The following is a 26532-nucleotide window of genomic DNA, read 5'->3' on the forward strand; positions in this document are numbered from 1 at the left end:
TTGGAATTTATGAAGAATGAATTTTCTTTTCCTTGGTTGTCGTCATTATTATTTAATTTCTAAGAAGTAAATTTCTATTCTCACTACATTCAATTACTTTTAAAACCTTTTGCGTGTGCTCCTAAATGATGAAAAGTAACCATGAGGACTTGTCGCTTAGTTATACCGCCTAGAAACTTCAAACTTACACACTGGTATTATATTGAATTGAAAGGTTATTTAGGAGAAAATTAGACCTTCCTGAAGTTGTATAGGTAGGCATGTATTTCAAAAATCTGCTTATTTTTCATTTTTTTGAATTGGACGAGAAATATTATTGCGGCGGGATCCAAGGATTAGGGCATCATCTCTTTTATATGAGAGTTACAATTCAACGGAGATGGCCAAGCTGACGGGAATGGCTCGTTAGACTATCTAGAATGTTAAAAAGAGGCCAAGAGATGAACGAGGATTCCGGGGGGGCATCATTAATGCAGATGCCCTCAGGGATACCTCTGATCTTGTTCCCAGAGTTTTACATACTGACAGCAGTCATTTACATCCACGTTTTCAAGACCAACCTGCTCCTCTAGGTCCCGACGGCAACGTTGTCTTTCAGCAAGATGGTACCCCCGCTCACACTTTGAAAATTAGTAAGACCTTCTTAGCTAACAACATTGCTTTCTGATACAAAAGCATCGGGCCACCATACAGTTTGAATGTCAATCACCTCGACTTTTCTTTTTGGTTGCACATTATCAAGAGCGTCTTTACCATCAGTCAGACGAAAGTTGAAACCATGAAGACCTCTGTCGACAAAGAGTGGGATGCTACGGACCTGAAGTTCATTTAAATACTTGCAACTCTTTTCACGAGAGGCTTGTCGCCATCTGTTTGGCCAAATGTGGCCGAATAGAATAAATCAATTTGACATCGGATAAGCATCAGAAAATGAAAAATAAAGATCTTGTTAAACGTACAAAGAAAAGAAAGACAGGCAATTTTCTTTTTCTTTCCATATGTGTAAGTTTCAAGTTTCCACCTGGTAATTATAAGTCCTTTAAGGGTGAACATCGAAGTAATTCTTGCAAACGTCCTCGTTTAATTCTTTCTTCCCTTCCTCCCTCATCACAGCTGATTGTAGCCGATCCAATGAAACGTGATGACACCTCCTCCAAATGATAGTTGCAATTTCAGGGTTACCATATTAATTTTTGGTTGATTTTAAGATGTGCAAAATACACTGGATTTTCATCACAATTGGGCATTAACATAAGAGCTACTACAGATGCAGAGAATAATTAATTTTTTTCCTTTGCTTTCATTGCTGCTAGCAGATAATCTGCTGTCCTTCCAAACATTCATCAAATAGTCAGGATAGCAGTGTCATTTTTCGATTTCTATTATTTTTACATTCCAACCGGTCATATTGTATGCAACATTATTTTTAAGCATCTTTTAACATTTTGTGTTGAGTTTGAAATAAAACTATGGATTTAGTAAGAGTAATTGAACATTAAGTCGAGTTCAAGTTATTTTGCATTGAGTAAATTCAAGTTCGAATACGAGTAAATTTATTAGGCTAAGAAAAATATTTTTCCTTTTAATTCATAATATCTTAGCTAAGCAATTAACTGTGTGTGAATACCTCAATTATTAATCATATAATCTAGGTAATTTGGAGATTTGGTGATGTTTACTAAATCAAGAAAAGACAAGTAAAAACCAATTTTTAATAATATATTTATATACTAGATTTGACAGTTATATTTTTGTATGTAATATGTCCTTCTGCCCGAGTAATGACAGCCTCAACACGCCAGAGAACAGATGTGCAGATCTTGACGATGAAGGCGTACCATACTATCATAATAGCAGATCGGAGGAATCCGAAGTGTTGCAGATATTCTTCTCCGAGACACCACAAACTGTAGATTCCCGGATTCGAAATCAAGGCTGGAAGAGGGCCACATGTTGGCAGACCAGAAGTCAGCCAGTTATTTCAATGTAAGATAGTTACAAACCGACATATATGCATGGAAAAAAGTTATCTAGATGAGAAATAAAACCTATATTTTTGTCAAAAAATGATCAAAACGAAATTCAGGAAGAAAATTGAAAAAATTGTTTTGCAATTATTTTACCATAAAAAATAAAAAAATAATTATTCAACATTAAAAAGATGAACATGAATATACCAAGATTTTTGTCTTCCTTGCAAAAGTAAAAAATTAAAGAGAATAATTTCCTTGGAAAAATATCCCTCCTGGTATCAAAATCACCTATGCACATTTTATTGTTCCATAAGGTCATCGTTAGGTGGCACATATCGATCAAATTATGGAAAAAGGCAAAAACGCTTTACTTACTGATTATATAAAGAATTTGATAATCTGCGTATATCGCACATGATTTTTTAGATTTTCTTAAATGAAAGTTCAATTTTTTTTTTATTATTCTCTCTTTTTTGCTGTATAGGGTAGTTTTAGAATAAAACTAAATTAATATTTTCGATAGGATAGAATAATTTATATTATCGTTAATTCATATAAAATTAAGATTATTCCTGAAATTTAATTTTTATTGACGAAGTAATGAACATTTGTCTCCTTTCAAACTTTAATTTAGATGTGCTAACTAAAGAAGATAGCGTAGGAGAGTGTAATTCTCACTAGGTTAATTCCTTACCACATGACAACTTTCCCAAAACTAGCCGTAATCGAAATTCGATATAATTCGAATAACAAACCTACTTAATGCACATACTACTAAAATTATTAAGAACTTGTTTATGAACAATTTAATGAAATAACTTCCCATTAAGTAAGTAAATACGTTTATTCAAGTGGACAATTATTTCATACACATAATTTTCCTTTCAATGATAATAATATTTTTTTACTACAATATTATTTTATGACAAAAGGTCCAATTTAGATAACTAATTGGTTGTCAAGGAGAATATAATCAATATTTATATAAATTAAAAATATAGCTAAAAAAATGAACAAATAGAGATATTATCGCACTTACATAGTTAACCTTGTAACATGTAAAGAATAAACTACGCAGGCTTGATCTCATCAAGTGATACACTTAGTTTAAATTTTTTTAAATCGGAAAAATATTCATCGATTGTCTTCAAAGTCGTTAAAAGATAGAGATTGTGACTCAGGATTGCTCATCTAAAGTTTCAACACAAATAAGACAAAAACAAAACTAGAACGAGTAAAATGGAGCAACAAAAAAGTGAAGCTTCTCTCACGCAGCATGCCTCTCATGAAGCTCAAGTGCAGCTTTACCATATTTTATCGTACGAGGGACTTATTCATCGCCACCATGGTGTTAGGTGTTGTAGCCTGCCTTCCATTTTTCTGAAGAGGAGTGGCTTCTGGAAAAGAAAGCACTTTCTTGGGCCAGAGAACAACTTTTGTTTTCATTCAAAACGGAGCTCCTTGCCATCACGTCGCTAAAACAAAGTCCTTCCTGAAGGACAACTATCCAGACCACTCTATCTAGGCACGTCGGGGGGAGGGTGTGTGCTACTCCTCGAAAATAACAGTGGAACTCCAGACAATCTGTGCAGTTATGAAGTCGGAGAAGGTAGAAAAGTAACTTGGGTTGGGTAAGAAAATGAAATCGAATCTGAAAAAGGTAAAAGAGGCTGCTGGCCTTGGGGGATAAGTTGTTACATTGGTTCCAGACAAACTTCCCAGACTTGATCATGGTGTTCCAACTAGATAGTGCGCCTGCACACACGTCCAAAAAGGCCAAGAAGTGGTTGGAAGACTACTTGCCTTTCTGGCCAAAGAAAATGTGGCCCCCTACTCACCAGATGCCAACCCATTGGACTTCACTTTTTGGGAGCATGTTGAGTCCAATGTCTGCACCATCTGTCACCCAAATATCAATAACCTCAAGGACACCGACAACCAGAACTGGGATACTACATCTGAAGACTACATCAGCAATGGTGCAGGGCCTTCCGTGGCCGCCTGGTAGGGGATACTTTATGATTGGATAGCTAAGACATCATATTATTTAGTTTTATTTTATTGACTTCCCTATTACAGCTGGTTGATGAAATACATCTTGATAAAGTTCTAGATTGAAATTGCCACATTTGGTGCATAATGTATAATAAAATTAATATATATCAATTTAAATATAACTTTAATGTTATTGCTGTACTAATACTATTTTAAATGTAGAAGGTTCTTCTCTTTATAGAAGTAATTCATTTCCCCCTCCAAAATCATAAAACAGACAGCTGATATTAACAGGGATCTTAATTCAGATGAACCACATGTCTCACTCCTTTTATCTTCTTGCCCTCTCACAATAAATAAATTAAACAAAGCCCAATGAATTAAAATATATTTTTCAATTCAGATCATAGAATGATTAATTTTTTGTTTGTTGTTATATGTCGTTTGCGAGGCAGTATCACTTCATCCTCAGGTAAGTGTTTATGGACCAGAAGGCTTTTGCACAGCTTACTTGGCACTTTTTGCCAAGAACGTTAATCAGAGTCCTAGGAGATACCTTCACGGACGGTTTTAGACCAACGAGGAATATAGGAGTACGTTTTTATCACCCCGGACTTGCGGGATATTCTCTTATATGCCCCTCCCCCTTTCAGCGGTTTGAGATGGCATAGACTGTGCTTTTGGATACCCAAACATCATCTTTATGTACATTGGGATGTGTCTCATGCAATCTAATTTATAGCTTTCTACATTGGGAAGGAATAATTTATATTTTATCACCAATACGTTTCAATATGCTTCTAAAACATTATAACTGATTACATAAAGTTATTTATTTATACAGATGGTGCCTTGTTAAGGATTTACTCGTATATTTAGCAATTTTATTCGAGATTCAGTGAATAAAATTAAATGTTTTGTTTAAAAGTAGTTCCTATTAATTTCTTTGATTTTTTTTTCAATGTCAGCAATGAAGTGTACAATAATATTTACCAAATGATATATGATGTTTTTAGTATAAGAATAACAAATTATCCCTTGTTCAAACCAACAACTGATGTTTTTAAGGTTTTTTAAAGAAATAAAAGTTTATTTTTTCTCAATGTCTTATGTGTATACAAATATTTATACAAAATTAATTGATATTAATGAGTTTAAAATAAAGGGATAATTTTAAAAAATGATTCAAAATTTAAATGACATTATCAATAAATTAATTACTGTTTACTATGTAATTAAATACGTTGTATTTTTGGGATTCTTTTTGTTCTAGTTATCTATACGTGTTATAAAAAGAATGTTTACTGACGTAGAGTTAAATATCATAGACAAAATATAGCTTTCAAAGCTTTGAAGCTTCAAGTTATTTAGTTCAATAAATTCAAAGATATGGACGTAGCTGAATAAAACATGTTGGTTTTGTGAGATGATATCAATCGTACTATAATTGTCAGATCTTGGAGTCCTAGACCAAACAATTCCTTGTACAGTTTGCCTTACAGTAGATAATTGAATTCCACGGATGAAATAATTTGAGAAGACAGAAGCAAACATAAGAATGTCATAGATTGACGATTTCGTTGTAAAACTAATCCATTCTAATTGATACCTTTTAGTAATATCAACAAATAACTTTCCGTATATCTTTGGCAGAATATCTGTTCTGCCAATAAAAAAACTCCCCCCCTGCATTGCTTGTGGGGTATTTTTATGGCGGAAATATATCCGTTATAGAAAAGTATTTTCTGCCAAACTTTTTCCTACTTCATGACTTTCTCAGCCATGAAGGAAATAGCCGACGCTACATGAAACAAGTTTGATATGATAAAGATTGACTCTTTTTTGTAAGTTAAATTTACACCATATTCTTAATATTTTAATTAGAAATAACTTATTTTATACATTCAAGCAGTATATATTGCACATTCTAAAGATATTTAAAATTAAATTATATCTTATTCAACCAGATTTCACATCTTTATGTATATGTGTACATTTATAGCAATAGTTTGTGGTTTCAAATATGTTAAAATATATCATTTTTTGCATGGTTTTATTAAAAAAAGTTTGATTAAATTAAATATAATTTATTAAATGATAATAATTATATTATTAATTAGTATATATTATAATGGTTATAATTTTATTAAATGGTATATACATATATATCATCCAATGCTAACTGATTAAAGATAACGTTATATTAATTTCATTTTAAAAACAAATTTTAATTCGAAAAATAAACTTATCAAAGTAAAAGTATATATAATAATTATTTGATATAATTATTATTTTAGGGCAAATTATTTGATTTTTATTCAATGTATAATTGGGGAGACTTTTTGAGTCGAAGAAACTAACTAAATTAAAAACAACGTAATTTTCCCACAAAAAGTATTAAAAACAAACAGTTTTTTGCTTGTTATACCTTGATATATACAAAATAATTTTATTCAATGAAACTGCCTTTTGCCTCAATCACGATCTCTATACGGTTTCTGATCTGCAAGCAAGCATTGATGACGACATCTATGGGAATGTTGGTAGCTCTCTCCACCACTTTCCATTGATAGGAGTCCATGGGATTAGAGTTGAGTGATAAAGGAGGGCAAACATCAGGGGAGGTGAAGTCAAAGAAAATTCACAGCAATTGATTATCCACTATCTTGTTCTTAAGTTCCTGATTGTCTTCTTTTTGACTTTCCTCTCCCCATCAATCACTCATAGACTGCCAGGGCTTGTTGTTCACCATCTTTCGGAGCTTCTCGATGAATTCATCGCTTCAGGTCAAACCCTCTAGAATGTTCATTTAAAGTAGCCACAACTTCAAAAGCATAATTTGACTTAATCAGCTCACTTTGTCAGTATGTGAGTAAGTGCTCTGTTCTGTAAGATGAAGAGAGAGAGGACAAATAGTCGAGGGAGTACTTTTAACGACTTTAAATTAATAACTGGATTTTTTGATTTTTTTTTAATAAAACTATGAAAATATTAGAAATAGATCTGTTTAATGTAAGTGTATATGAAATAAATAAAATAAAATAAAAAAACTTAATCAGCTTACGTTACAGTTTACGGACAATCACTTTAGCAAAACACTTAAACAACCCATAGAAATAGCTGAGGGTTAAAATAATTAACAAAATGTACAATACCAATGACAGAAATATATAAAATTATTTTTTTTTTTTTGCTTCTTCAATCAAAAAAATACTGCAAAAGTCCCTGAAATATGACAAATAAATATAAATATTCACGGAAATGCGGATTAGGTGGTTGTCATGGATAGAAAAATGTATGTATAATAATTTATAAAAGAAAAGAGAATGAACATTTCATAGAATGAGTGACATTGCCCATGCCAGTGGTTCCCAACCTTACATCCCTGTGAAGCCTCAAAACATTTTACATGTCAAATATATTATTTTAAATAGGCTGTAATAAATTTATGTTTAAAAATTGCAAAATTCCATGACTCCCATTCTGATTTAGAAGCATTCATTGTGAAAGAGCCATAGCAGGCTGAAGCTGCTAAGCTGATACCTCTCAACTCATCCTCCCGAATAGACTTCCAATGGAGGCATTACAACTAAGAATTACAAAGTCCAGGGCCCTTGTTACCTCAGAAATTCCACTGTTCTTCTTTGAAATTCCAAATAGAAATATACCTTTAATATGTTTTCTCTTTCCAATAATCAAATATTTCGAATGTTTTTTTGTAACTGCAATTCTACATTTCAAGTTTTATTTTACGAAGAGCATTGTGTTAGTAGTGTAAACACTCAGTTGTATATTTGTTCAATATTGTAGGAAAAAATGATATAATAACAAAATTAAACTGGAATTACCACTCGGTAGAGCGCGAACCTCCATTTAAAAACATTTTCAATCAAAGTGAACGTTCGTTTGATTTATGTATCTTAAATTGAAATTAAGTTATGATCGATCACGCGTTTTTTAACGTTTTGTGTGACTTCGACTTCTCAAAATTTAATTTGAATTATGTATCTAATATTGTTTTTTTTTCGTTTATTCAAAACAATATAAAAATAATTATTATTTTGTCAACATATTCAATGTGGATTAATATTTTAAATTAAAAAATAGAGTTTTCTCAAGTTATTTAAAAAAGAATGAAAAATTTAAAGGTTATTAAAAGATGGGTAGAAGTTCCCTATTAGAAAATAATAATATGAATTGTTTAAAAGTCTATTGATTCCAAGGTGCTTGATAATAATGATGTGCCGCTCACGACTTTATAATTTGACAAAAGTAAGCAAGCTCATTTTAATGACGTCACATATGTGTTGAAAACGCGGGCCCGTCCTTGTGTTTTTCGTTAAGAGTACAAAGAATGCCACTCAAAATGAAGATTTGCTACTTGCAAACTGGGTCTGACACAATATAAAGGGGGAATTACGTTTTTGTAGGTATGAAATATACAAAAATAGGTGAACATCAATCTACGTTTATGAATATAATAAGCTAGACAACTATTACAATTTGTTGCCTTGTAGTTGTAAGTTTAAACAACTGCATTTAATCATTTGTGAACTTTTTATCCATTTTTTTTTACATAGGAGATATACACGATTATTTTAATATTTGATAAAGTTTTATAATAAAAAAACAATTATTTTAGTGAAGAAATCCACTAATATATTAACAATTAGTGGATTTATTCTTTCTTAACATGATAAGCTCATTTGAAAAAAATGTACTTACAGCTAGATTTTAATTTTTTATTCATTTCGATACAGAGTTTTTATCTTGCTAAGAGAACTGAAGATGGTGCATTGAATAAGTCAATTTTGCCATGTGATTTTGACTTTTCTCCACAGAAAGAGATGAATATTTTTGTAAATATTTGAATAATACTAGGGAAATTAAATTTTCTAAAGATTTTCTACTTTCATACTACTTGCAATAGTTTATAATACAGACCGATAATAGTTCTACATCTAATAATAGGTAGGATTTTAAGATTTATACTCGCCTGACAACAATCACAATAACAATGGAGCATTATTATGTCCATAATAAAACCAAATTAATCAATAAGATAAAATAAAATAATGGAGAACTCATAAATAGAGGATATAAAGGAGATAAGATCCAGCGAGTAAAACACTTGTTTAACGGATCTTGCCTCAAGAGTCGAGATTCCTTGACCAAACCATTGCATTGAAGAGAGTTCTATCATCCACCACCTTGATAAATTCTCAATTCACGCAGGTATATTAATATTATTGTTTTAATTTATGAGTGAATGCAACATTTGAGACGTACCTCAGCTCAGCCAAACAGAATGTAGACGCTAACCGACACCTATATTATCCACTAACTTGATTGAGTCCATTTATCTCAAAAGTTTTGTGTTCAGACCTGCAGGAAGAGGATTCCTTATTGATTTGCATGTATAACTTATCATGAGAGTCTTTCCTATTATATAGCCTTCACTTTAAAGTCATTTTCTCATTTCATTGTAAGAGCAATGATTCAATCAGACGCCTTCAGACTTATGCCCAACCTATCCGTATAGATACTCTTCACCACAGGTCTATCTTGATCACAAAAATAAAATAAATGGAACACAGATTCTACCGCTTCTTTGAAGAAAAAACATCCATGGTCTTTAAAGTCCAAATAGCTGGTGTATATCGAGGATGTCGCTAACTTGTACCAAAACCATTTATGTATCTAAATTTGTTTAAAAGTTATGGTCAATGATATGTTTTTAAGGGTTTGTGTCACCTTCGATCTTTGACCCCCCATAATTTAATTTGAGTTATGTATCTCAATTTATTCAAAATTATGCCAATTTTGCATTTTTTACGTTTTGAGTGACCTCAACCTTTACTCTTTTCCTCTCAAAATTTAATCATCTCTTATTTTCAGATATATAAAATTTTTACAAATTTTATATATAAACTTAGATTTAATTTTTTCTCAAATACTAGTTACAAACAGAAAAAAAAATTACATTGGCCTATCAAAGTGTAATGGTCGCTTACTGTTTACAAACTTTTATATAATATTTCTATAATGTTTGACAAAAATCGGTCGGTTCTTTTTCTATAATCCTGCTTACAAACAAACCGAGGCAAAATCATAACCTACGTTCAACTTTATTAGCGAAGGTAATAACGTGATATCCTTGATTCACATCTTCATCACATTAGTGAAATTGTAATGTTTGTAATTTACAAAATAAATGTGGTTTCTTTATTTGCAATAAATAATAATAGAGGAAATGTCGTAGCAAATAGTAATTTATTTATTTACATTTCTACATAAGTTGCAAGCTCAATTATCCATTTACAGGATAGGCAAGCCTACATTGCTAACACAATTTTGTTTCTAAGTAGTTATCAGTTTAATAAAATAAAACCCTGAAAACATGATGGATTCTGACTTATTTTATTAAATAAAATCACATCCACCCTCAATTTTCCTTAGAAAAAAAATGGAATGTCTTGTTAATCCAACTGTTAAGTTTGTCTTTGGTCTGCAGGAGGTTCGGTTGGCTTGTTGTTCGATAGCACCCTAGATCCATCAGATTCAAGTCTTGCGAGCTTAGAGACCCTAACTTACTGCGATATAAAGTCGTTAAATTGTCTTGGAGCCATTTGAGACTTTTTTTTAAAGTGTGACAAGAAACCGAGTCCTCCAGCCACATGTACGGCTCCAATTGACAATCATGTTGATATTGGATCTCACTTAGGTCAATAGCAATTATTAGGTTGTCACTCCCTGCGTAGATTCTTAAGGAGGGCTCCATGTCTTTTTCAAAAATTTGGGACAAAGAATTCGGCAATTGATTCCAACTAGTGCAAGTTCAAACAAGCTATCTTACCCCCCACACACACCAAAAAAAAAACCTCTGCCCGCGTTCACCCATGAGAGCGCATCAAATTGGTGAGATAGATAGCTGAGATCAACAATTGTAGAAGATCAATTACACTTATAGTGAATATATATTTTAAAGGGTTAATAAAGTATAAGTAATATTTATAACAATACTAGGTAATTTATAATATTTTATAATAATCTAATTAAAAGTTTGTTAAAAGGACAATAGATTCTTCAAATCTGTTTAACATTAAAGGCTATTTTATATCTCTATTGGTAAACAAACATAGGTATTTGATAAGGGCAATGAATGACAACAAAACATATCTTATCAACAAAGGAAAATCAAAAGAAATGTCCATTAACAAACAACAAAAATACTTTGGGGAAAAAAAAACCCCCTTGGCATACATAATTCATTTATGCAGTGAAATATATTTTATATTTCCTCCTTTTGGCCGAGTGTTTTGAATACGTTATCATTGTAATGAGTGGGTGTCTTTCCCACAATAATCAAATAAATTATGGGAATGAATATCTTAAACATACAATCCATGATAGTGGACGCCTCATTGGCCCCTGTCTCAGATAAGTTCCATCTGAAGACGATTCTTATTGCCATTTGTGTAATGAATAAGAGAAGGTATACAACCACAGCCCTTGAAACATTGGAATGGTGAAGTGCCTCTACGGGGGGCTGATTCTTATTGATCAAATACAGGATAATGGTCACCATGATACATAGATGAATGGAACAATATATCGTCTCATAGATTTCCAGTGATAATATCTCATAGTACTCCACCGTCATGAATGGAAGAGGGTAGCAGAGAGTGAATAGGATGAAGGTCACTATGTGCCATTTCTTCGTATTTGGCGCCCATGTTGCACGGAACACTTCATCCAGACCCATTGCAATCACAAAACTAATTCTCATCTCTAAGAAATAGCAGTTTACTTTCGGCAAAGTGATGTCTGTCCATCCCAGATAGTTCAAAAATACAATGATCCTTCGGGCCTCGGATACTATGAGTAGTATAAAGTACACAAATTGAACTTTGTAGCTCCATACAGGATCATTTTTCTTGAATGCACGACTTGACGAATGTACTAGGCACAATAGGCAAAGAGTGCTTAGGATAATTGTGGATACGAGGCTAAAAACGGGTACGAAGTCTTCCATCATCTTTGGTTGTTATATAACTTATAAAAGTTACTAAATAGGATATTCGTTCTTTTTAACAAGTAATAATAAGGGAGAGAAAGTAGCTGTTCGATAATAAAAACAACGGAATAAAGGAAATAGAGAAGAGTAGAAAGCTTTTTCCAACAGCTGAAATTAGGTAGAGGAATAAAAAAATGTGGGAGAAATTATCATTTGAATAGAATAACAAAAACTAAATTACTCTTTATAAGCTTTTAAGATATAGGTATACTTTTTTTTTTGTTATTTCTTACCAAGAAACTGTAAATAAAGCATCAAATCAATACTTTTAAGTTATATTAATTAAACACATTTTTAAAGCCATTACTAATCCTTTATACATTTGTATTTTTTCATTCCTTCTGTTTAAGTATGTATAACATAACTTTAGATTATAAATCTCTTGTACAATTATCCTGTTCTCACGTAGACTGTATAAATTAATAAATCACCATAAACTGAGTTATTATTAACCTAGGTTCGAAAGTTTCTAAGCAAAAGTTCCACAGGGGGGAAATTCCTGGGGTGAAACATATCGAACTCTCCCTTCGATGCGGTAAAGTCGTTATTTTGCCTTAGCAGAGAAACACCCTTAAAACATAATGTTTCCAACCTCATGTCTTATAGTGGGAATGGTGTTCTTGGGATTATACTCTGAAGGAGGAGGGCTGGGTGGCTAAAGCGCCCTCCCCCCCCCTCATAACATAATTTTGCAGACACTTCTGGTCTTTCATAGTTCAAATAAAACTATCCCTGAACCTGTTTTTTCCTTGTGAGGTGGCAAACTAACAAAATCAGTAAAGGATCTATTATTTTTCTTATCTACTAAATAAATAAATTGTTTCTTGGATGAGTTGTTATTGACATTTATTAAGTGTAAGAGGTGAATTAATTTTGTTCAAGAAATGACAATACTTTATCTGTTATATATTGTTTACCAAATACCCCAATATAAATACCAGCATATATTTTCGTTTATTTTTTTCTAGGGGTGATTTTGTGACATAGTTTTTTGTTGTTTTTTATACTTTTCTGTAAAGATAAATGAAGAATAATTAACTAAACAAATAGTATTCTATAACAAATGGACTACAGGTTATTTTACCTCTTTTGATAACCTATTTTCCAAATGAGAATAATTAAAATATGTAAGAAGGAATTGAATTAAAAGAAGCGTGTAAAGAATATCTGAAGGATTTAAATAACATTATTTATTCATTAGTATTCTGAATATAAGATGTATAGATAAATATATTATATATTTTTTATTTCAGTAACTGAATATATCTTTGATCACATAAATCTTCTAGAAATAGTCAGACGGAAAAGATAGTCCTACCATCAAGTAAGCAATATAGACAGAGTGGGTACCCAAAACTTTTACATGGATATATTTACGATTTTATCCTCAACCTTCTTAATTACGAAATATCATTACATATGCAACCAAACAAGGGCTGAAAAAAAAATGAAAACTTTTTTTACTCCATGACACGGCATTAAATATAAGAAGTAATTACTTATGAATACTTATGGTCCATTTCCAAAACGGCAGGATTTCTTGTTACCCCTCGTCGTATTTATATATATATTGGTCATGTTATTATTTCTATGAACAAATTTCGGCTATCATGTACAAATACAAATGTATAGCTAAACTTTTCGTATAATATTACGAAGTAATATTATAATACATTATCGAATAAAATACAATAAATGATTTTTCTTTATAAATATTAAATAATATAATAAGTATATAATATTAAATATATTACTATGAATTAAGAAAATGTGCAGTAAAGTTCAAATAACATACTGATATGTATTAAGGAAAAAAATTGTCTAGATGAAGGGTCCATCTTTTATTTTTTGTCAAAAAATGGCCAAATCGAAAAATATATTAATATTATTCATATTAAAATAATATTTTCATATAATATCCGTTTCTATGAAACGTTTTTCACTTTATAAAATTATTCTCAACCGAAAAAAAAAAAACAATTAATGGTTCATATATGTAGAAAATTCAACATATAAAAACTAGATAAATTTAATTTATTTTTCATATGGTCAAATGGAAAAAATAGCCCTTTGTTGGTCAAAAAAAAATGATAAAAAAAATTAGAATAATATACAGATTTAAGGCAATAAGTGGAATGGTCTGTTTCTGATTGTTTTTACCAAGAGAAATGTGAAAATGTCCTTTATGACACAAAATTTCTGACCATTGGTATACCGAGAGTTATATTTCATTTACAAAAAAAAAAAAAAAAATTAAAGCGACAAATCTTAAATAACTTCAAAAATATTGATTTTGTCAAGATCCTCTTTTTATTTTTATGAATTAATTATCCTCACTTTACGAAAGAAACTAGAATTTTAATTATTGTGATTAAAAAGAAAAGACTCCTTTTTCGTCATATTATTGAACTCACAGTTTTATACGTTTCAGAATCAGAAACAGAAATTAGTAAAACATTATTTGAATCAGGGAACAAATACATAAATATATGTAAAATATTTTTTGAATCGGTAAATAGATACAAAGATATATAAAATCGGGAAAAATGTAATTGGGATAATTTTTAAAAGCATCTAATGAACGAATTAGAGGGGGTAACCCCATAATTTTTTTATTATTTGAATGCTACAGTTATGATATTCAATTGTTTATAATAGAAAACGCCTTTCTCGATAACCTCGGCCACTGGGACCAAGATGCTTTGTCAGGCCAGGGAGACGTCGTGCGGATCCAGATTTGCCATTTTACAGGTCCTGATTTTGCACTTTTAATTTACATTCCTTGAATGGATGGAATAGCCCAAGGAAGAAATTACACCTTCCAACAAGACAGTGCCCAGCCCCACAAGACCAAAAAAGTGCAGGATGTATTTTTCACAAAATATCCTAAATTTTGGAGCCCAGATTTCTAGCCCACAAACACCCTGGACCTCAAACAAATAGAAGTTCTATCTCCGGGGAGGATCCCAAGTATCATTCGTCTATCGAGGCCCTGAAGAAGTACATTACCGGTACAATGATAAAGCTGGATCTGAACTAGGTCACCTAGGCCTGCCTAAGCTTACATCGCCGTGTGATCGGGGTTATCAAGAAAGGCGGTTTCCATTATTGAATATCATTAAATATCAGTTTCCAATTATAAAAAAATATGGTTCTATCCTCATCTAATTTGTTCGTTATACGCCTCTAAAGATATTCCCAATTTATTTAAGCCACGGTGGTACTACTACCTATATTTATTTGCTTTTTTTTATTATATTTCGACCTTTCAGTCGTAAAATCATAAATCATATAGATGTTGAGAAAAATAATAAGGTACTCTATATGGCACAAAAGCAAAAATTTCGAGTTAGAAAGGTTACTTTCATATTTTTCGAAGACAAAAGCTACAATGTAAACACAATTTCAATACAAATGCAAAAAAAGTGCCAAATTATTTTACTAGAGTTATTTGTAGGAGCCTTTTTTGATTTATATAAATTTCTTGTGCTTACCTATAAATAAAATTTTGAAGATTTAATGAGATGCTACATATTTTGACCAGCTCACGTTATATTCAACTTTCACCAATAACCACAAAAATGAACTTCACAATTTAATGGGTAGTCCAGATCACTTTTTATCCTTATGTAAGAAGAATCTGTCAAAGAAAAAGTATATTACAATTAATTAAAAAATTTACAATATGATCCCAAACAGAACTATGAAGTCAACAAAAATCTTTTTTTTTAATTCAATATTTTTTTTTTTAGTAGTACTTGACTCAATGACAATGAATTGTTTTTTTTTTCAATTAAATTAAAAAATTGTACTAATCACTAGACGATGAAAAGACTTTTAAAATATTATTTAGACAAGTCAATGTCCAGCTTCAGTTCTTCAACATAACCTATTTCGAAAGACAAGATAGCTGCATTTTAAAGTAGGTTGTATGGGGTAGAACTTATTTTTAACCGTTCTAGCTATTATTTGCAGTATTTGAAAAAATGAACCAGTTATTGATAGTTATTTTTTGACTATATTATTCTTCATAACATTTTTTATTTGACAAGTAAGAAAAAAATCTTCGTAGGTTTGTATTCCTCTTTATTGAATAAATGCAATTAACTATTGTTTTTGCAAAATTAATGTGAAACAGTTTTTGTAATTTTCTTTTCGAATTTCGATTGGGCAATTTTTTGACAATAATAATTTAAAAGTAATAATAAGATATTTCATATAATACACAAGCCCTATATTATAATTCCTGTAAGGTAGAGATATATGATTTAATTCCCCTCCTATATGACGTTCCAATTTGTAAAATATCAGGACATCTTCTTTTGAGAAAGGATTATTCTTCTACTAAAGGTAGAGTACCTTGCATTGTTCGGGGGTAATTAGGTGTCGTCTATCAGACAAATTTTGATTAAATCATATAAAAGATTACTCCGCTAAAAAAAACCCAGGGGTTACCCTCCGTTTTTCTTTTGGAGGCTCACACGTCGCAACTCAGTACTTAGCTGTTTACTCTTCAAGAACGAAAGAAGGAGAATAACAACTCAATTTAAAAAAAAAAAGATGATCTGATGAGCCAGAATGTACTTTAGTTCCTAGAGCTGGCTTCACATTACCTTCACACTCTTGCAGCTAAATATAATTTAAAGTCACTAAATTTTGCTTATAAAAACATATAGCCAGGGTATTTATTTCAAAAACAGGGATAGAACCAGGCCTTGGACGTGAATAAAAGTTGTTCAGAATTATGAGTTACGTACCTAGAGATATGTTTCATTCTGATCAGACCAGATTTCTAGGTTCTAAAGGGCAAGTATGTTATTTTTTGCTAATACGTTAACTTTTGTAATGAAACAAGATCGATTCACCGTGTCGCAAAGATTGTTTTTTAAGGTATGGGTTGTAGATTCGAAAATTCCCCCAAAAAGTTAAAAATAAAAATAAACGAGAGAACATACATATATGAAATACGAATTATAAAAGGGGAATAGGAAAAGGATTCGCAAGTTTATCTTAGTATGTGAATAATAAAATAATTCGAAATGAAATATATAATAGGGGTAAATCATATCATGAGCTCGTTCAGAAAAAGGAGTCTTAATCTAACACAGAAATGTACTAACAGACAAACTTTGTTATAAGTCTTCTATTACTCTTTTGTATGTGAAGATAATTTAATTGTTTTTATAATACAAAATGTCCAATAGTATTGTTAAAAAAATACATTTATCTTATTAATGAGAAAATCCTTTTTTAACCAAAAACAATTTTATATATAAAAAAAAGACACACTTTCTAATGTAGTCTTGACATATACTCAATCAGATTCTAGTGATTTTTTCCATTCGCTTACATATTGTTGAATTGGTAGTGTTGGATTTGGAAATTGATTGAACAGGAGAAAAAAAAATCGACAGTTTTCGGATAATATTAGAACTCGCCTGAAATATTTTTATTTGGTACAATTCTAATTTACTAGTTAACAATTTTTTCCCCTTGGATTATCTTAATGTCGTCTTGTTTGAGTTTATCTGAAAAAAATTGAAATAACTTTTATTTCTTAAAATTTATGTTGTTTTTAGTCTACAGAGAGCATCGTTTTATGTATTACTATTATATGGAATATATTAATATGATTTTTTTTTAAATTGTCTAATAAACTTTATTTTATTTTTGTTTATTCCGACTTCCTCATCATATTTACATCTAAATAATTGTTATTTTTTCAACATATGCAACTAAAGATTAATATTTTAAATTACAAAAAATAAATTAATAAGAAAATTGAGTTTTATCCAGTTGTTTATAATGCATTAAAGATTTAAAAGTTAATAAAAGATTGGTAGAAGTCCCGTTTCTAAATTTTATATATATAAAATGTGTAACAGTTTAAAAGTCCATTAAGTCTATATATATCAAGATTGTTGTTCAGATCTTCAAGAAAAGAAGTCCTTCATTATCTGCATGCATAAATTATTGTCAGAGTCTTAGCTATTATACTTCAAAGTCATTTTCTCTTTTCATTGTATGAAGAATGAGCCAATCTGACGCCTTGAGACATGAGTTAAACCTATCAGCAATTATACACTCCACAATATTAGATATTAGAGGTCTCTCTCGATCACAAAAACAACTATGTTATAAACTTCGAATAACATAACAAAATATATGCATGAAAATTTTGTCTAGATCCATCATTTATTTTTGTAAAAAAATTGCCTAATCGAAATTCAGGAAAAAATTGTTTTATTCTAATTTTGCAAACAACAAGACAAAACATTTATTAGCATTCTATAGAGGAATACAAACTATTAAAAAAATGCATACTTGCAAAACCACAAAAGTTAAGGAGAATAATGTCATCGAAAAAATAACATTTGATTACTTGATCATTTTTGCATCTATTGCAAAAAATTTAAGAAAAAAATTTCAGTTAAAAGTAAATTTTTATGTCTCAAATTTATATACAAACAAATCCCCAGACAAATTTTTACAAACTTTATTTCATCTACGATTCCATTGCTCCCTTAGAAATTCATTTTTTTTTTCACCTGAAAAAAAAACGGAAGTGTAATTTTTACCGATTTCTATGTTTTTCCATTCCTTTTTGGGTTTAAAATAAATTTAGAAAACGCAATTCTTCATATAGTTGGCTTTTGAGACGCCAATTACTTTTTGATTTCAAACTCAACCCCTTATCTAGTCTCCTTGAGGTTTTGAGTATAGAAAATGAGCCCACATTTTAGTTATAACAGGTTAAAATGAGGCAGCAAGGCTGTTATACATACGATAACAGACACAAATGCACAAAAACTCTTTTAAATGTATACAGATGATGTATTTTACTTTTTTTTAATTTCAAATTTTTACGTTATACTTTAGTTAAAAAAAACACCTGATATCAGTTTGTATTTAGGCAACAGTAAGAAATATTTTTCATTATGTAATAATTGTGAACTGATCTCAGCTTAATGGAAGCTAATTCTAGTTCAATCAATTTACTTTAATTTGAGGGAAGAAAGAAAAATCGAACTCTATAATAATAATACATTGTAAATCTACCATGTTGGGGAGATAACACAGTTAATGGTAATCTAATATGGTTCTATTTTTTAATAGTAGGTTTGTATTCCTCCAATATATACCTAGGTAAATACTTATGAGGGTATATTATAATGTTTTTCGTTAATATCAACAATTTATTCTAATATGATAACTAATAAATCTTGTTTATGAAAAGAAAAATACATAAATATATATAAATTAGTACTTGAGTCTACTTATAAATAGAGGTGGGATTTTTGTAAGAGAAAAAGTCAGTTTATATATTAGAAAAGAAAAAACGATTGTTGCGCGTGATCTTTCTTCTTTTTGGTTCATTATTTAATAGACCATCTTGGTGTTCATTTCTACCTCTGAAGTATTCAATCTTGCCTATCTTTGCTGTTAAAAGTCTTCAAATCCATGATAAAATCAATATATAGAGATTTAAACATAGTTGTAATATTTTTCCTACACTAATTGTCAGGGTTACTGAGTTAATTTTCGTTTTCTTATATCTGAACAAGCCCAAGATGCTTCCAATTAGTATCACTGTACACTGTACATGTATATATATTATGAAAACAAAATATGTCGGTCTTTTAATGAGTTCATCGACGCCTAATAACTCTAATTATGAGATTTAGATCTACTTATAAGGGGGTAAGGGAGACCAAGATCAATTTGAACTTTGCAGAGTAGCCACCTGGTATGTCACTAGGATTGTTCTTAGAGAGGGTATTGATTTTTTTTGTCCAAATTTTCCGTCGGACATAAAGTTACTAAAAGAGACCGAAAGGTCTTGCTGTCTTAAAAACAAAGAATCTTACTACTGCCCCTGTAAATTATGTTGCATATACAGTGTGCATCAGCGAATTGCGGTAAAAACTTAGCCAAGCCAAAGCCTCGTTGAGGCTGCGGAAGTGGTGGTAGAAAGCATCTTGAATACTGCAATAAAGCATTTACATCTTCAAGTTTCATTTATAAAAAAGTCAACCTTCTCTTGTAGCCATGGCCTCAATTCTGGGCATGAAGGCTTTGAAAGACGAGTGGAGATTGGTATATGCTCTACTTTCCACATAGTTCCAGATTCCATAATCTAGAAAATAAATCAGGGGATGATGGGGCCCTAAGATGGATGCCCAGAAATCAGCCAGATTATATCAGGACCATCCTTGGATTTGGGTCAATTCTGTAAGTAGCTGACGTTTTTTTCTGACATATGAGGTCATATCTAGGTCCCTCACTGCACTGTAGCCTCTGAGCCCCTCATCCCCCCTAAGTGTTTTTGCATTGACCTTGTTGTACTGTCCTCGATGATGTTCTCCAATTATTCAAAAACTCATCAGTCCTGCCTTTTTTCTACCCTCCGCTAACACTGTTCCTCTCCAGACTTTTCCCAACCTTGATCTGCTTATTCACCTCATAAACAAGTGGCTTTCCAAAAGAGACAATCTCACACTATGGAGGTAAATGGTATTCCTGCGTGGAGGAAATCAGCAACTTGTTGTCTATTTGCTTCCATTCCAAACACATGTTGTTGTCTGATTTGATCTAAACAAATATCAATTGAAACCTGAAACTCCGAACTTTAAAATCTCTGCCCTACAAGACCTCCAATTTTTTAAGTATCGAGAGTTAGCTATAAATATATTTCTGCTATTTACTGACGCACGGTGTACCATGTGCATTAAGCAAAAATGTACATTATAGCATTTTGATTTTAAACTTTTTTTGAATTTTGATGACAGCTAGTGCGGAGAAGTTGTCAGAAGGTATGAAGATTACCTTTGCAGAATTGCATTGTTCCAGAAGGTCTTTTTTAGGTCGCATATCGCGATCAAATTATGAAAAAAGGCAAAATATTTTTACTTCTTGAATATAGAAACTAAAGAGTCATTTTTAGTTATTTTTCATGAAATAAATTTAATCATTATTTAAAAAAATGATGAACCCTGTATTTTAATCCTTTTTGACGAATTAAATAACTTTGGCCTGTCTTCAAACTTTGAAATAGATATGCTATCTACAGATGATATTATAGAAAAAATAAATTTGTTATAGTTTATTTTCTTACCATATGGCAACTTTTCTAAACTAGCCAAAAAAAGTTAAAAATATAAGAACCTTATATACATTGTATGTATATTCATTATACTTTCCACATTTAGTTGCTATTAGTTTGTGGATATCAATATTATCTTATCACAGTACATTATAAATGACTCAATTTATGAACATCAATATGTATGTTTATTCTACTGATAAACATAGAAACATATGTATTATCATAATCCAAGTTTTTCATGTCGTACATCTAAGTAGGATTGTTTCTTATACCGGTACTGCAGTGTGCAAGGTAAACCCGTTTACTTTTCTTATAATGAACAAATTGAGTAAACTTTTGAATGAATAAATAGAAGTACAATATTGAAGCTTTATCAAAGACCTTTTTTTTATTTATCCTTCTATTTTTCTAAACGATTTCCTTTGGCTGCTATCATAGCCTCAAACGTGGGACTAAATGCGTCGCTGCAGTTCATAATGAAGGCCTTAAACTTGTCAACCCATTGCTGCTCGACAGAGGCCTTGAAATCATCCAAATTTCGATTAGGGATAGCATAGGTTCTCTTCTCGACTACATTTCAAATTGCTTAAACAAAGTCAACAATTTCTGGCCTCTCTTGACCAATTTGTCATGGTTACTGTTCAAAATAGTTGCCGATGTCGTTGTACATAATACACCTTCCCCAAGTCCTTCACATAGCTCCTCAATGTCCAATCACTGAGACTGACTGACCTCCAGTGATTGCTGTGCCCATATCCATCGTTTCTGGTATATACCACTGCCAGGGGATCTCTCCAGGCTCTAACCTAAGGTCACAATCATTTTAGTCTTGTAAAAAAGACTGCACGAGAATCGTAAAACCTTCATAATCCCCTTGTTACTCACTTGGGCGTGGAAAAATTGAGACACTTTTCTCCTCCATGTTGAAAACCGTTCATTTTGGAAACTTTTTATTTTTTATATTAACGGGAATAATAATATACTTTTAATTACACAGCCTGGTATTTTAAAATATTCACTCGAAAGTAATCCAGATTGATATAAACTCAAGTGCACTATTTTACCTCGCACACAGTATAGTGGTAATGAGCTGTTATAAATTGAACTAGACTAAATTGCTATTAAAAAGGGAAACTTGTTCAATGGATGGAAAGGAGTTATTGATTTCGACCTCACAATCTAATGTATCTACAAGCTCCTTCATCTTTGTTAATATCTTCTTTACTGAAAGAATGACTAAAGTTCATAACCTCATAAACCAGTTATTTGTTATATTGAAGTCAAATCTTCAATAAATCAAATATCAAATGATTTTTTTTCAATAAATATATTCATTGACAATAATATAAAATATGAATTCTACTGGGTGCAGAAAGATAAACTCATTTTTAATTATGCGAGCAATTAGGCTGAAGTAGTAGTAGGGTTATGGCTTCATTCTCCAGGCGAGATTCTAAAGTTTTCTTGGAAATACAGACCGACGCTATCATGTGCTGGAATAATGAGGAAAGTCCGTTTTCTGTCAAAAATAAATATTGCTAATAAATGATTAAAAAGACTATTTTTATTTTTCTTTCAGAACTATTATCCACAATTATAAAATAAGATTTTATGTCAATTATATTTTACATCTTTATATATTAAATATATAACCTTTTTCAACTTCTAGATGAAAAATAATTTAAAGAAAACAAAAAATGAATAATCACCGGTATTAAAATACCGAAGTTTTGTGTATAGACAATAGGGGACATCATCTATACTGAAAAACAAAACTTTAAATTTATATTATCATAAATCTACAAAAATAAAACTCCTTTCATTACTAAATTTTGTGGTATTGCTTGTTGGAAAAGGAAATTAGGCTGTCTCACCTTGGATATATGAATATAAAAAAAAGGATTAATTGACTAGGGCAACCTAATTTGAGGACTTACAAAAAATACATGTTTCATTCAAGCTCTTTCATAATTCTTAATACCTTTTTAACGAAGAGAAGTCTAAAATTAAGAGACTAACGACAATTAGCCACTCAAGCAGACATAGAAACAAGTCACAAGTATGTCTTCAGTCAAAATGTCAAGTGATAAGTATTGTTTTATTTTAAAAAATATAATATTTTGATTCTCTTTTTTTTTAAAAGACATATACTATTTAATTTAAAAATTGTAAATTGTCCAGATTTTTGATAAAAATTTGTAGGGAGGTTATTTATCTTAACAGTAAGAGACCACTAAATTTTGAGAGGTCAAGCTTCACAGTCAATGTCACCCAAAATATTTTTTTAAAGAGCAGGACAACAGAGAAAGTTACATATACATATATTTTTGTAAAACTCTGTAGGAAGGGTATATATATTAACAGTAAGATGCCATCAAATTTTGAGAAGTCAAGGTAAAAAGGCAATGGTCTACCAAATGTTAAAAATGCATCTATTCACCTTGACCTCGGAAAAAAAATTTAGGCGAAAGGTTACGATCTACCGAGTGCCCATTCGACTTGTAATATTTAAATGTTCCTTATGGTTATTAGTAATATAATGTTGTGATTCGATAAAATTTTACTTTAAAAAAGGCTACATGATACGTGAAAACATGATTTTATTGATGGGTCGTCAGAAATCCTTTCTGTGAATATTTCCTATAATGTTGTAAAAAGCTCCAATAAACATAATAATTTGTTCAGGAGTCAATGTACTACCAGGGAACTGTTGGTACTAATGACAATTCAATCTCTCATGGACAGAATCGTAGTTGGGACAGATAATGTTGTCAGACAAGTCGGCCCATACAAGCTTGATATTGCACTGATCGAGGCTGCTATGGTAAAACAAGGATGCATATTTACCGAAACAACAAAAGGCGACAGTAGTTGGGTCATTGCGAACAATTTCCAACATTGTTTTGTTTGAAACTTTTGCCTCAGAGGTCATTTAGTGATGTGACCTTTTGTTGTATTGGGAAGACCAATTGTAGTACATGACAATTATAGAAATGGGCTCATGTCAAAATATTCTCCTATCTGATAACTAAAAAATAATTTGGGATCCGATATGTACCCGTAAAAACTTCTTGTGTGTGTGTGTTGTCACAAGTGTTTGGTTTCATTTTCTGAACAAATTCATATCCCCAGGAAATAATATTTTAAAAAATATATGTATATTTATTCATTTGTTGTTTTTCAATGACAAAACCTTTAATTGGGCTTTGGAATCTGACTGGTCATTTTGGAGTCATAATCATTGAAAAAAAAATGTTGTTGTATTTGTTTTAGACCTTTTTTAGTAATTCCTTCACTTGATTGAAAAGAGTGAAGCGTGAGAGACAAATTTATTTGAATAAAAAGTATTTTGAATTATTTTGTTTTGTTGGATTTATCAAATTGATCCCGGTTTAGTAATGTTAGACTCATTTATTTATTCCTCTTAGTGTGAATAGGCTCTATATTAAGCATTACTTGACTACAGAAATTGAATTACAATTTCACATCTATTTTCAGATTGCATCTTATAAAATATCGGAGCAAATATCAAAGTTTCTAAGAGTTTTCTCTAACACGGATACAACGCAGATATTTGACCTTTTACCAAAATATATCATTCAAATCTGAACACTTTGAATTTTAAAATTCAAATATAATTTATTAATTCACAATAAAATTTCAACAAAAATAATACTATAAATAGATGTGTGTCTGAGCTCCCTTAATCATTCATGAAGCTGCCATTAATGGCGGCTTTCAGGCAGCGGCAGAAGGCCTGAACCCCGCTGTGAATATAGTCCTCTTCCATGGCATCCCCGTTCTGGTTGACAGTGGATTTGAGTGTCTTAATGTTTTGATGAAGGACATTGCAGGGTGCAGGTATTTACCTCCACATCCCTTCAATAGGTGGTGTCCAGTGGGCTGGCATCAGGGTTGTAAGGGGGCCAAAAGATAAAAAAGGGTCTTGCAATGGAGGAGATGGATTTTTTTCAACGCTGATGTCAAAAGTACCCTCACAAGGCTAACTTCTACCCACATTTTTAGAGCTCTCTGGACTGTTTGGTTTGAAATCCCAAGATCTTTTGCATGGGATCTAAAGGACTTGATAAGATAGGCCTGAGCTGTATTCTTTAACTCATCTGGGTCCAGTTTGGCCTTTTTGACAGAACACTTCTTCTTCTCCGACGTTTTTGGACTCGCTGACGGCGTAGACTGTGGTCCTGAAGACGCCAACTGATTAGAGTGGCTGAATGGATATTAGTCGATCATATTCAAATGTCATTTTCTAGATTTGTAAATAAGCTAGAGAGCTCAGTTTTGTAACTAAATTTGTATGCTTTAATATAACGAAATATGAATAAATTTCAATCACTCAATCTTCATTTATTATTTAATTTGTAAACGTATAGATTTCAATTGACTAACTGGTATATCAGCCCATGTCAACAACCACACTTAATTATGGAGTCATTCGAGTTAAAAGAGCTTTGAAAATTTCAAATTAGCAAAACACTTGTCGCTAAGTGATCGTGTTTCTCCATCTTGACAACTGACTAAAAAAAAAAAGCAAACGGAAATATTTTTGATACGTCACCTTACCTCTTCTATGAGCTGGAAAAACTCACCAGTGATGCACTCATACAGGATGTGGATGAAGTCAAATTTTATTTCAATTATAGTGTACAACCCTGTACTTAATTATAATTATAATTGGGGAGGGGGGGCATGAGAGAAATCCTGCTTTCTTCAATATATGTATATATAACCTATAGGCAATACTTATCACTATCAAGGTAAAATGCTTCGTTAAAAATAAATAAATATGTTTGCTTAATAAACTTGGTAACATCAACGAATCATTCATTACTTTTATTCATAGAGAAAAAGTGTATTTAAGAAGAACTACCAATTAAGTATAATTTCATTTTGCTATTAAGTAAACATGTCAAGCAAGCTTTAAGTTATTGTCAGGGAGGGACAGAAACTTCATAATAATAGCAATTTTAAGATTAGAAACGGTTAGTGCTATCGTTTCTTTGACCTGAAAGTTTAAAATAGCAATATAATTTGATTTTTAGATACTAAATACTAACGGTAGAAGACGAAGTAATTAGGTGTCTGCTAAAAGATTATTGTATTTAAGTTCTGCCTCTTCATTGAATGGATTATTTTTTGGATAATGCCAAATTACTTGAACAATTCACCCAGTCTAGTTTAATTCACCCATGTAAAGGTGTTGAACATTGTGACCGTGACCCGGTTTTTTTAATTAGTACTAAGTTTGGCAATTCCTTTTAATCTTAGTTTTACTTTAACAAAGTTTCCTTCAATATTTATAACTATACAGGTCTGTATTTTTTAGGTCCTCCATTCTCCCCCTTATATCAATAGGAAACTTT

The 26532-nt window shown here is 31.2% G+C and overlaps 1 protein-coding gene across 2 annotated transcripts in view; it reads right to left on the reverse strand.

Moving 5' to 3' along the window:
* The window catches only part of LOC139907202 (uncharacterized), a 192444-nt gene that overhangs the window by 22667 nt on the left and 143245 nt on the right, over positions 1-26532 (reverse strand). The window contains exons 2-3 of one of the 2 annotated variants that reach the window (XM_071893437.1): positions 15540-15685; positions 9118-9353 (exon numbers count right to left, since the gene is read on the reverse strand). The gene's annotated coding sequence lies outside the window, so the exon portion shown is untranslated. The remainder of the gene's footprint in view (positions 1-9117; positions 9354-15539; positions 15686-26532) is intronic. The other variant, XM_071893436.1, reaches the window with a different exon arrangement.

The sequence above is a fragment of the Lepeophtheirus salmonis genome, chromosome 14, assembly GCF_016086655.4.
Source record: "Lepeophtheirus salmonis chromosome 14, UVic_Lsal_1.4, whole genome shotgun sequence".
NCBI classification, from domain to species: Eukaryota; Metazoa; Arthropoda; class Copepoda; order Siphonostomatoida; family Caligidae; genus Lepeophtheirus; species Lepeophtheirus salmonis.